The 12,504-nt window shown below is 52.0% G+C and overlaps 1 long non-coding RNA gene across 2 annotated transcripts in view; it reads right to left on the bottom strand.

Moving 5' to 3' along the window:
• LOC118999510 (uncharacterized) overlaps positions 1 to 12,504 on the bottom strand; it is a 71,871-nt gene that overhangs the window by 39,761 nt on the left and 19,606 nt on the right. The window contains exons 1-2 of one of the 2 annotated variants that reach the window (XR_005069116.1): positions 3,623 to 3,682; positions 2,329 to 2,476 (exon numbers count right to left, since the gene is read on the bottom strand). This is a non-coding gene — a long non-coding RNA (uncharacterized LOC118999510). Of the gene's footprint in view, positions 1 to 2,328; positions 2,477 to 3,622; positions 3,683 to 12,504 lie in introns of those variants that run through there. The other variant, XR_005069115.1, reaches the window with a different exon arrangement.

Genomic DNA, 12,504 nt, shown 5'->3' with positions numbered 1-12,504 from the left:
ATATGGAAATCACTACAATAATTAACAAATAATAGCCCTGGCAGCATGGCTCAGTGGATCGAGCACCAGCCTGTGAACCCAAGGGTCACCGGTTCCATTCCCAATCAAGGCACATGCCTACATTGCAGGCCATGTCCCTGGTTGGGGATGTGTGAGAGGCAACCACGCACTGATATTTCCCTCCTCTTTTCCCTCCTTTCCCCTCTCTTTAAAAATAAATAAGTAAATTTTAAAAAGATTTACAAATAATAATACAAGACTTAATTCGGTTTTGTGTACTTATAGCTGTAAACCTACTTATTCCCCACCCATTTTTCTGTGCATAACCATGGAAAACTTTTAAACCTCACCACAAATTAATGAGGTTCATATTGTTCGCATATTACCAAAAGAAGTTTACAGAAAAGTTCAATAACTTGTTTAAGGTCACTCAGAACTAGTAAAGAACTCAGAACTAGAAAAGAGCCCAGACTGGGGCCTAAGACTTCAGTCTTCGGGATTCAGCCCCTTGCTCTCTCTGCTATGCCCACCTTCCCCCGAGCCCGTCTCTCTCCCATCGCTTTCTCCTCTTACGTCATTGCTGTCTCCCTTCAAGGCCAAAGCCCAAACTCTCCCCGACACATTCCCTTTAACCCGAGCATTCTACTTCGAGGGTAATCACTTTGGTATTTTTTGCAGTAGGAGAAGACCACTATCAACCCAGATCCATACCAGCCTGGCTTCGTAAGTAACAGCACATCCTCACAATGAAATTCTACCCTGTTGGTCTAAAGAATAAGGGAGTCCTCCATGCATTACTCTGGAATAATCTCTAATATAATTTGTTACATAAAAAAGGTGTACGGCCCTGGCTGGTGTGGCTCAGGAGACTGAGTGCCGACCTGCGAACCGAAAGGTCATCGATTCAATTCCCTGTCAGGACACATGCCTGGGTTGCGGGCCAGGTCCCTGGTTAGGGACATGCGAGAGGCAACCAATTTATGTATCTCTTGCACGTTATTGTTTCTCTCTCTCTCCCTTCCCTTCTCTCTAAAAATAAATAAATCAAATATTTAAAAATATTTCTAAAAGTCTATAGTTTGCTATCATTTGTGAATATAGAGGATATTTCTATGTGTGTACAACATTTCTAAATATAGAAATGTTACCAGTATTTGCTTCCAGGAGGCAATATAGGGATTGAAAGTGAAGGAAGAGAAGGGACTTATTTTTCACTATATATCCATGTATAGTGTTTACATTTTTACCATACCCAAACATTTAATAAGTAAAAAGGGAAATAACAAGCAAAAATTGGCAACTTTTCTTCCATCGTCCCACAGAGGCCAGCTTCGCTCCGTGCACAGGGCTGTCTGGGTGCGTGTGTGTGCCCTGCTCCCCTCTCTCTATGGCCTCCCGAGTGAGGTTCATATATCCGCCACTTTCAGAAATCAAAAACTTCATCTTTTCCACCAGACTGCTACGATCCCGCAGCCACTTGAACACCAAGGGAAAGGCCTCGTTCTAACACTAGCTCTGCCGTTTGCCAGTCGTGTAACTTTGGACAAGTCATTTTCACCTCTCTGACGGTAGATCCTTCCTCCTCCATCGTGGAGGTGAAGAGTTCCCCATCAGGTGGGTGAAGAGTTCTCCATCAGCCCCCTAACCTCCAGACCTTCAAACAGTCCGTCCCCTCTGCCTATAAGATACTGCTCTTCTCCCTTCCGTATCTTGGTAGCTCCTACCTATCCTTCAAGACTCAGCTTTCATGTCACCCCTTGAAGAAAGACCTTCCAAATCTCTTAGCTGAGGTCCTGTGCTCTTGCTGTGGCCTCTCCATCACAAGCCCCATAACACGTGGTGGGCATGACTTGTCCAGTGTCTGCATTCCCGATTAGACTCTCAGCTCCATGAAGGCAGGAACCGCACTATGTTTCCACATATAGCCTGGTGCTTGTCACGTGCTTCAGGCTCAGTAAATATTTGCTCTGAGAGTAAATGGGTCACATTGCCCTTGTTCAGACCTTCTCCTCAGATCCTACATCCTGATAGACTTCAGCAGCCTCCCCCGGACACTCATGAAAGAGGTGTGTCACTGGGGATTAGACCCCTTCCATTCCTGTTCTTCCTCTAGAGTCTCTCTGCCTACCTGAGGCATTGGAGCCTGTAATCTTCCCCACCAGCACATCCACAGCCTCCAAAGCAAACTCCTGTGGGTTCCAGCCCAGTCTAGGCCTCTCCCTCAGGGCAGGGCCCCACCCAGGCCAAGACCAGGCCCCAGACCCATTCCCTGCCCCCAGCCGAGCCTGGCAGGTCAGGCCCATCAATCGTGCTCCCAGGGGTACAAACCAATTTCTCTTGCTTTCCTGAGCCTGTCTCCCTGGCGGAGCCTGGAGGAGCCTTCAATCGCATTAATCCCGGCCTGGCGGCGGTGACGAAGACGGATTTCTCCACCAAACGATCCATTTGTATCTCTCGTGCACTCACTTGGTTTTTTCTGTGCGGATGTTCAAAATATCATGAAAAAGGCGTTAGTCGGGTAGCTGTGGCGCAGCGAAATAATAGAGTGATCCGGCAATGCGCTCCTGACCTTGCAGGACAGCTAATCCATCCGCACATCTATCTTAATTATTCCCGGTTACAAAAGAGAAACTCCACCATTCATTCATTCCAGGCTGGCAATTTCATTTTCCACCCCCACTCACGCCCCGTCCTTTCTCCACCATTCCCCTAGCCAGATAGGCCCATTCACCAGTGCCGTAACAATCTCCCCTGGGCAGCCCAAGCTAGCCAGGTGTGAGCCCACCTGGTAGCAATTCAGGACCTAGCACACCGCTCCTTGGGACCAGAAGAGAGGCCCTTTGGCTCCCTTCCCCAGAACTTTGGCCAGTTCGTTGGAGGAAGACTAGCTACCGATAAGATCAAGACTCAGCAGGAACACACACACACACAAAGGCAGCCACAGACTCATCCAGACTGACCTTCAGGCTTCCTCTTGCACAGACACTAGTACATAGCCTCACCCCCTTCTTCGTGCCTAAGCAGAACATTTTAACTCTCCTGCTGCCCTGGCACAGATGCTGCGATGGACCTTTTGACTAGGGGCAGGTGCCATGAGGGATGTCTTGGTCTGCCTGCCTCCCACTTCCAAAAGCCAAAGACCCCACCCACTGTGTCCCCTCAGGCCTACTCACTAATTCAACCTAAGCAAGTCAGAGTGGAGGAGCAAGGCGGAGTATGGGAGAGGAAGAGAGTAAAAGAGGAGAAGTGAGGAGAAAGACTTTAAGCAGAGATCCTGCAAAGGAGAGAAAAAGACGGAAAGGAATGGTGGGAATGGTGGGGATGGTGGGGGTGAGAAGGTCATCGGGATGAAATGTGAAAGCATCTGTTTGTATAGCACGATTTGAGCTAATCCTACCAGATTCACTTTGGGGATGCCCACGCCAGTCTCTAAAGCCCTCTCTAATTCTACCCTTAATGTACAATTTTTCAGATCCCTCATTCTAATGATTTTGATGCAATCAGCAAAACTAGGCATGTAATTGTCTTGGCTCTGTGCTTGGCCGCGGTGGCTCTTGGGAACCCTGGCTCTGGGTTCCCACATCCCCCCCGCCCCCCAATCCTTCCCTCTCTCCTCTTTTACCTCTTGATTCAGCCTCTGCCAGCTAGCACAGAGTGAGACTTCCCCAACTCAAAGGGCTGCGGGAGAAACAGAAGAGGGGGTCTCAGTCCTAGCCTCATGAAGCCTTGCTCTGACTGAGGAAAGGATACATACAGCGTGTCTAGGCCAGAACTGGACCGTGGGATTGTCTGCTCCACCAGCCTGGCTAGATTGTAGAGTTTAGAGGAGGAGGAGGGCTTTTTGGAAGAGTTCAGTGGGCTCTCCTCCCCTCCCCAGAAGCAGCAGGCAGACTGGGCTGGGCCTGTGGAGCAGCGAGCATGGGAAGGGCCATTTGTCCTGAGACAATGGGAGAAAAGGGGTCTCGGAGCGGCTGTTGAGAGTCAATTTGTAGTGGTGGCGGCTGAGGTTGCTCCAAAGGCTGGGAACAGCTGGAGCTCCGGGTGACTGATGGGTGGGCCCAGGAGAGGGGCCATTGGTCTGGCAGACACAAAGGCCCCGATGGTGTGCGGGTGGGGCCTGTCAAAATCATTAAGTGCAGAATATGGGAGCGGCTGACTTCAGATGGGACCAGTGGGTAGCGGGAAGAGGTTAAGAGCCTACCCCTCCCTCTCTGCAGGCCCTCTTAGGAAACTCAGCCACCCACAGGTCATTATCGTCTTATTTGCATAGACACCCCACCCCCAGCCTTGCAAGTCCTTGGCCTCACTCCACCCAGAGTCCAGGTTCCGGTCCTATTTGGGCCACTCTGGCTCTGGGGCCAACTCTGGGCCTGGCAAGGCCTCTCCAGTCCTCTTTGGGAGACTGGCCCACCCTCAAGCTTTGCATTCTCCAGGCAGTGGCCTCATCCACTTCTCAGAGCACAGGACATCCCGAATTCAGGACCAGGAAAGACCGCCCCTCCATTTCAAAGGGAAGAAACTGAGGCCCAAAGTGGCGATTTCTCTCGCTTCCCCCTCTCTGTGGGAAATGCTTCTCCCACTTGACCTTCCTCAAGGGGGACGGACGGGCAGTGATACTAGAAGAAACCCGCCGCCCCCACCCTCCAGCCCCTCCCCCGCCCCGCGGATCTCCGTGCAGGAGAGCGAAGCAGTGACCCGGCCAGGTGGTGATGATGCGGCCGGCCGCGCTGGTCACTCTTGGCCGCTCCCCGCGCGCAGCCCGACCCCCGTCGCACGGGTCACGGCGCCGGCAAAACTCCTTGACACAGAAACGCCGCGGGGCCTGCGCGTGTCGGGAACAATCCTCCTCCTGATGGGAAGCGACAGCCCTGCTCCGCCCCGCTCTGCTTCCTTCCCTCTCGCGGCTCCGCCCCTGCTCCGCGCTCCTCCACCGCTCCTGGCCCAGCCTGGCTGGGGCGCCCCCGCAGGTGCCTGGCCCCCACGACCCAGTCCAACAAGTCGCTACCAAGCCTCCCGTGTATCCCAGGGAGGGGAGAGGGGAAGGGCCGAGTTGAGGGGGGAATAGGGACAAGAGGGGCACCAGGTGAGGCACATGGCAGCCATCAGTGTTGGCAGAGGGAAGCAGACAGCAACAAAAAACGGTTTCCCTCCAGCGCCCTGCTTCTGTTTTTACCATGTTCACATAGAAAAAGGGGCTGGAAAGAAATATACCAACTTGTCGAGGGGCCTCTCCCTGGGTGCGAATTGACAGGTCATTTCCCTTTCTTCATTTTGCTTATTCGTGTCTCTTGGGTTTCTTTTATTTTCTTTCTTTTTTTTCTCTTTGTGTTTGTTTGTTTGCAATGAACATATCTTAGTTGACTTCTCCCCACAGGTATAACAAAGCCAAGCTGAGGGGCTGCGAGGAGAAACTTCCACCCAGACCCAGGCCCTGTCACTGACTCAGGCACAGAGAGGGAGGCTAGTGCATTGGGTGTGGGCCCTGGTGTCCTGCCACCTGGGGAATGGCCCTTCACCTTCAGAGGCCCTGTCCCTTCTCCCACTTCACCCACAGCAGGGAAGCATACGTGTGGAGGCGCCCTGGCTATAGGAGAACGGCCCAGATGCACAAAGATAGCCTCAGCATTTCCTCACACAGGGACCCTCAGATGCTCTGGGGCGCGCTGAGGCACTGGCTGCACACCCAAACACATTCCCACACACATCCCCACCCCTGTAAACACACCCTTGTAGATATGGCCACTCATACGAGCCCTCCGGCCGCCCTGTACTCACACACTCGGCATGTCCCTCACAGCCCCAGACAAAGGCTAATCATGGCCTCCTGTTCTCAACCTTCCACCAGCTCAGACCCTTCAGGGAGCCAATGCCTCATTCACCTCAAATGCTCTCATTCATCCTTCTCCAGTTACTTTTCTGCTCAACTCCATGCAACCTACTCCTTGCTATCAGCCTCTCCTGTCTCCCTTCGCCCAAGCTCCTCCCATGCTACTTCTTCGTCATGAGAAATGAGGGAAAATTTGCCTGTTCCACCACCTGGCCTCAGTCCTGGGTTTCGCATGAAAAGAGGAAGGCCTGAAGGAGAAAATGAGGGACCCCCCTACAAAACTTCCCAACTAAGAGGCCTACGTGGGATCCCTCTGGGCTCCTGGGGCAGGCCCTTCCTGCCTTCACTGCAGTCCAGGATGGACTGCTGGCCCTGCCCACAGAGCCTTCCCCTTCCTCCACTCCTGCTTGACTCCTACCCAGGAGTCCTCTGTGGCCTAGCCTGGGGCCCAGATTCTCCAGGAAGCCTCCCTCCTGGAGCCAGCAGCAGAAGGCCCAGCTGTCCACTGATACTCCTATCCCTTAATTGTGCCCCTCACTCAGGTGACTTTCCTTTTGTGCCTTCACTTTTGAGTCTTTCTCATAGTTGTGAATCCTGTGACATCTTATAAAACAGGGGCAGATCTTCTACTCATCTTGCACCCCCCCACCCATATCTGCCCAGCAGTCAGCTGGCTTCTTGGTGAATGAATGAATGAACTGAAAAATGTTTGTGAGTACAGCTTGTGTCTCTGCTGTTGAGTGGGACATGTGTGAGTGAAGAGGCAGTAGCCACACCGTGTTCAGTGCCACTGCCTAGTCCCTCTGTGAAAGTACCGACAACCAACACATTCTTCTCAACTACTCTACATTGAACGTGTCTATTTTATGCAGAAAAAGGCTCACAGAATTTATATTATTTCTCCAAGGTCACCCAGCTGAGAGTGGCAGAGCTTGGCAGACTGTGTCACTCTATGAGGCTGGGGATACTAACTGCTTTTGGCTGGCTCCCTTATCTCGGCCCAAGATGGTGTGGTGGGGAGGAGCTGCTTTCTGATCACTATGCTCCCCTCCATCTCTCCAGTGTGAGGGGGTCTCTGGTCTCCTCTCCATCACAGGCCCTAAGTCAGTCTCCTTCTCAAACCCTTACTTCAGCCCTAACTCCCCGCTATGCCTTCTCTGTGATATCATCTCTGCCCAGGAGCGCTGTCTCCTCAGTGCTCCTTGGGTCTTGAACACGTTTCCAGAAGCAAGAAAACAGGAGCTACTCTCTTGGCTCCATCATTGACGAGCTCGTGGCCTTGAGCGAATCACTCCCCACAAGTCTCGTCTGGCCTTGCTTTCCCCAGGTGTGTGCTGCAGGATGGGGCTTGAGCAACTGCTCTCCGAGGTTCCCTCCAGTGTCAGCAAGCAGGGCTCCAATCCCTGATGAGAGGAGGGCGACAGAAAGCCAGCACCTTCCCCAGGCTAGTCCACCCCCAGACCTCCCAAGAGGGGTTTGGGCTCAACGAGGGCTTGGAACACCGTGAATTAATTACCATCAGACCTCGGACGCTGTTCATCTCTGTAAACAAACATTTTAATATGCGGTAATTAATTACATCTGCCACACTGTCCCTCCTCTCGTTCATCCTTCTTCAGCTTTTCTTCTGCTCACCCTGAACCAACCTCCTCCTCCCAGTTGGAGCCTGAGAACCCAAGCAGGGCCCCCCTCCCACCGGCGCCCCAGCCTTCTCCTCCCCCCACCAGATGCAGGTGCTCGCATCTGCCACAGTACTCTGACTAGCGTTTCGTTCCTTTTCTGTTTCCCTAATACCTCTCTGTGTTTCTCACAGTCCTTTGTCTCTAATTCTCTGTGCTTGGACTTCCCTCCCCAACAAAGTCTGATGCCAAGGACACTTTCTGGGAGGTGAAGAAAATGAGGGAGCCTGTGGATCTGCCCCCAGGTCCCAAGCATATCAGCACACTCTTCAACTCCTCAGTGGCCCAGGACCAGACTAACTTACAGGGATGATCTCAAAGCCAGAACAGACCCTGGTCCAAGAGTCTCACTGCTGGCCCTAAAAGCTCCCAAGAGTCCTCCTGGCCCCCATCCCTTTCCCCCTCCCACCACTCCCTGCCTCCATAGCAGCTCAGTGTGAAAAACACGAGGGGACGCATTCACCCAGGTGAGCCCACCTGGCCACACCACGATGACTCTTCCCGGCCTCCAACAGTCCGAAGTACCAAGCTTGGATCCACTTTCCACACCCCAGCACTCCTGGCCTCAGTACTCGCCCTGGGTAGAAAGCCAAGCACAGTGGGCACGTGGGTGGCGCCCCCAACTCGTGGAATGGAGGCTGTCCCTTTTCTGGGGAGGTTCACTGTGTCCTGCCTGGAGTCTGGGTGGGAGCCGGAAAGTGACCAATACTGGATCAGAAGCAAGAGCTCCAGATGAGAAAGAGATAAAGGAAACTAGATGCCTAGGGCTCCGAGCGACAGGAAGGGCGGGAAAAGGACCGAGGGCTTTAGAGGGAAGGCCCAGCCTGGCCGCGCAGGGGGAGCCGGGAGCGGGGTGGGAGTGAGGGTGAGGGTGGGGGTGGGGTGGGGGTGGGGCGGGCGCCACCAGGCGTGGCGCAGGGAACGGAGCAGAATGAAATGCAGATGCAAAACGTGCTCGTAAGAGTTTCCTCTCTCTCCCCATCTGCCAAAGCCGAGATTTTAATCTTTAATCCATGAGCAATCAGCGAGCAGCGGCGAATGGCACATTACAGATGTTTTACTGTCGCGGGCGTTCGCAGCCTCCGCGCTCCGCACAGGCGCGCCGGGTGCCCCAGCCCCACCCGTTCCCACCCCACCCCCTTGCCTCCCCCTCTGGTCCCTCTTCCTTTCCCCTCCCCTGGTAGTCATCTAACAATTTCCCCATCACTTGCATGCTCCTGACCCGCAGCGGAGGTAGGAGTGGGGCGCAGGGCCATTAACCCTTCCTAGCTGACCTAGGGCTCCGCTGGTGGGGGTACAGGCGGGGGCACTGAAACGGCGGGGGCGGCACTCAGCATTGCCTGGAGGCAGATTCTGGGCCCGGGCCCGGCTGGGAGGAGCAGGGACAGGGGCATCGAGTGCCCCTCTGGCTGAACTATCCCATTCCTCTATCCCCTTCCCTGCGCCATCCTGTCTTGAGAGGCCGTTGGTGGCTCCTTGATTAGCGGTCCAGATGTTCAGCTGCTCTGGCGCTCCAATTGTTTTCCAGATGTTGGGCACCTCTGTCTCACGTGTGGGACCGCCATCCCCTCTGCGTGACGTGGGTGGAGAGTACTTTAGTAGACCTGGAAGGCTCCAGGGAAATCGGACTAAAGGGAGTTTTGAAAACCAGCTGATAAAAACTCACTTCACAGTTTGGAGAGTTGTAACCTCTGCAAAATTTGGGCAGGAGTCCCTCCCACTTCTTGGGAGCGGGACCAGGAAGAGGAAGACGACAACCTTACCAAGCCTTCAGTCTAATTTGCTCCCCTCAACCCCCCTAAGATTCTTGAAAGCCACAAGGATATATTCCCCACCCCGCCCCCACCAGTTTTAAAATCCTTGGCAGTGATCCCAGTTTGCAAAGATATATTTGTGTGATTATTTGATTAATATCTGTCGCCTCCACTAGTCCGTAAGTTCCATGAGATGAGACTGTATTTCACTCATCATTACTTTTCCTGGGTCTAGCACTGGGCCTGGTACATAGTGGGTGCTCAGTAAATGTTTGTTTACTGGATGAAGCAGCTCATGGTTTCTGCAGTGATCTCAGATCATACTTTCTCGTGCGGTTGCCAGTGACCACAGGCCCTTGAACCCACACACCTAAGCATGCACACACAATCTCCCTCCAGCACCATTCTTCCCAAACTGCAGGCCTCATCTCTCTGTGTAACACCTCATTGTCCCCATATCTCCCTGGTAGTCTTTCCCATCAGATATTAGGCGACCCCCGGGCAAGAGTATGTCTAACACTAAGCCAGCTGCTTTTCTCTCCCCGGGCTCCTGGATCCAGATCCTCTGATTTAGCCTTCACCCCCAACTTGTAGACATCCTTTCCCTCCTTCTGCTGACCCCTTCCGTTTGCATGGCCCCTTCCCTACTGGCTCCAAATGTACCCCCAACCCCAAACCAGCCCCAACCAACCTAGTTTAAAGCCTCATTTCTCTAAGCACGGTCCATCCTTCTCTGGGACTCCCCACTCCACCCCAAATGGTTTCTGGTCTTCTGAAATGAAAAAAGAAGATAAAACGGTGGGAAAGAGAGGAAACCTGGCAGTGGAAGAAGAGATCCACAAGGGAGGCAGGGACAGAGCAGGGCCCACGGAGGCGAAGGAGGAGCGCCTGAAAGACGAGGGACAGTGACTGGCAGGGGCAGCGGGAAAGTTCCAGACGGACGGACAGACAGACAGACAGACACAAGGAACAAAAAGGGGTGGAAGCGAGAGAGGTGAGCTGGGGTTTGGAGACTCAGGGCAAGAGGAAGGACTCGGACTCTGGGAGCCGCAGCTTCGGGGAGGGAGCCGCCGAGCGGCCGGGGTCCGGCCTGGGGCAGGCGGCCCGCGGCCTGGCGGCCTCGCGGTCTGCGGGCGACCCGGGGCCTCGGCGCGGGGCCCACGGGCGGCCCCGAGAGGCGGTGGCGGCGGCAGGGGAAGCCGGAGTGAGAGGCAGCGGAGCTGCGTGTGTGTTTTTATTATTATTATTTCTGATTAAAGAGGAATTCATCTCGTATCTGCCTCCTGCCAGGGGCCGAGGCGCCGCCATTGGGGTTAACGGTGCGGAAGAATACAAAAAAATTTCATTGAGGAGGATTATAAAAGTTACTAGCTGGAACATTAACAGAAGAGTAACTTGTAAAAAATGCAATATTACAATATTCACAAGGACGGCAGAGCGTGGTAAAGCTATAAAATTCAACATTAAAATCTTCCACAGCCTAGATAACCTAGTTAACAAACATGGTATTGGAACTACTTTCTGTTGGGGCTGAGGGATTCGGATCGGGGGGCGCCCCTCGCCCCCCTGCGGAGGGCGGGGGGTGGTGCCCGGCCGTGGGCGGGGGCTGGTGACCGTGGGCGGGGCCTTCCGAGCTAGGCCCGCCCCCCAGCCGCAGCCTCCTCCCCAGAAACATGGGGAGAACACCCGGCGAGTGTTGGTAATTGCCAAAAGACGAACCTCAAAATCTAGGATAAGGCTGTACATTGTGTGGTTATTTGTATGGGTGTGAAGTGCTAATTAAAGCAGACAATGCAGCGTGGGTTTCATCCAGCTGAACAGGATATACATCTAACTTTAGGTCGGGTGTATATAAAGTATTAAGAAAGGATTGTATGTGTGTGTGAAAGTATGCATTCTGGGTGGGATGTGTGTGCATGTCCAGTAGGTGTGTCCCCAGAGTCTCTGTATGTATACGTATAGTCCCTGAGAACATATTCATGGTATATAAATGTCCATGCAGGTCACAGAGCTTTGGGGTGCAGAGTGTTTCTGTTTATACGATGTTCAAGTGCCAAGTTAGTGTCTTTGTAGGGTATATGTGGGTATGCATAGAATCTATGCATGGGTAAGATATGTGTCTAGACAGCATAGATTTTTTGAGTATATGTGTGTCGTGTATTCATGTACAGAATGTGCATGACATTGCAAGTATTATATATCTCTTGGCAAGATGTGTTTGTAAAGAATGTATGTTTACATGGTTAAGTGTGCATGCATATACAAGTTGTATATATCACAGGCATTATGTGGTTGTGAACACAGGATGTTTCTGTGTGCAGATAGCGTGCAAAGTACATCTTCTATGTGTGCAGAATATGTATTTATGCATAAGCTCTGGGGTAGTGTGCATAAATTTGTATGTGTGAGTTCAGAGAGTGTGTACATGTGTGTAGTGTGAGTGTATGTAAGCACAGTGGATGTTTCTGAATGGGTGTCCAGGTATTGTGTGTATATACAACTTGTATATATGAGCAGAATTTATATATGTGAAAGGTATATACATATGTGTGACTTAACATGTGTGTGAAAAATACACAGACATCATGTGAGATGTCTGAGCACGTACAGTGTGTGTCTGCAGGGGCAGACACAGAACATCTGCTTCTGTCAGGCCCCCAAACACTTGTGTGCTGGTTGAGAGCACAGACCCTGGAGACAGGCTGCTAGGGATGGAATGATGGCTTTGTCACATACTATATATATAATCTTGGATAAACTAAACTTCTAGCTGTTTTAGCTTCCACATCTGCAAAATGGGATTAGTAAACCCACCTACTTTGTAGGGTTGTTTTTAGGATTAGATAATACTTGTTGTGATAGGAAAAATAATGACACCCACCCCCACAAAGACCCCATCCTAATCCCCAAAACCTATGCCAAAAGGGATTTTGAAGATATGATTTTTGTGAAAGATCTTAAGATGAGAAGGTTATCCTGGTTTATCTGTGCAGATCCAATGTCATAACAAAGGTCTTATAAGAGGGAACAGAGTAGCAGAGTCAAAGGAGATGTGAGAACAGAAGCAGAGATTGGAGTGATGTGTCCACAAGCCAAGGAATGACGGTAGCTTCTAGAAAGTGGTAAAAGCAAAAAAACTGATTTTCCCCTTGATCCTCCAGAAGAAACACAGCCCTGCTGACCTAGAGTTTTAGACTTCTGAACTCAAGAAATGTAAGGTAATAAATGTATTTTAAACCACTAA

Source organism: Sturnira hondurensis, unplaced genomic scaffold (genome assembly GCF_014824575.4).
Source record: "Sturnira hondurensis isolate 20B ecotype Veracruz unplaced genomic scaffold, ASM1482457v3 Scaffold0014854, whole genome shotgun sequence".
NCBI lineage: Eukaryota > Metazoa > Chordata > Mammalia > Chiroptera > Phyllostomidae > Sturnira > Sturnira hondurensis.
The sequence above is the reverse complement of the archived record's forward strand: the minus strand, read 5'-3'. Positions and strand labels throughout refer to the sequence as shown.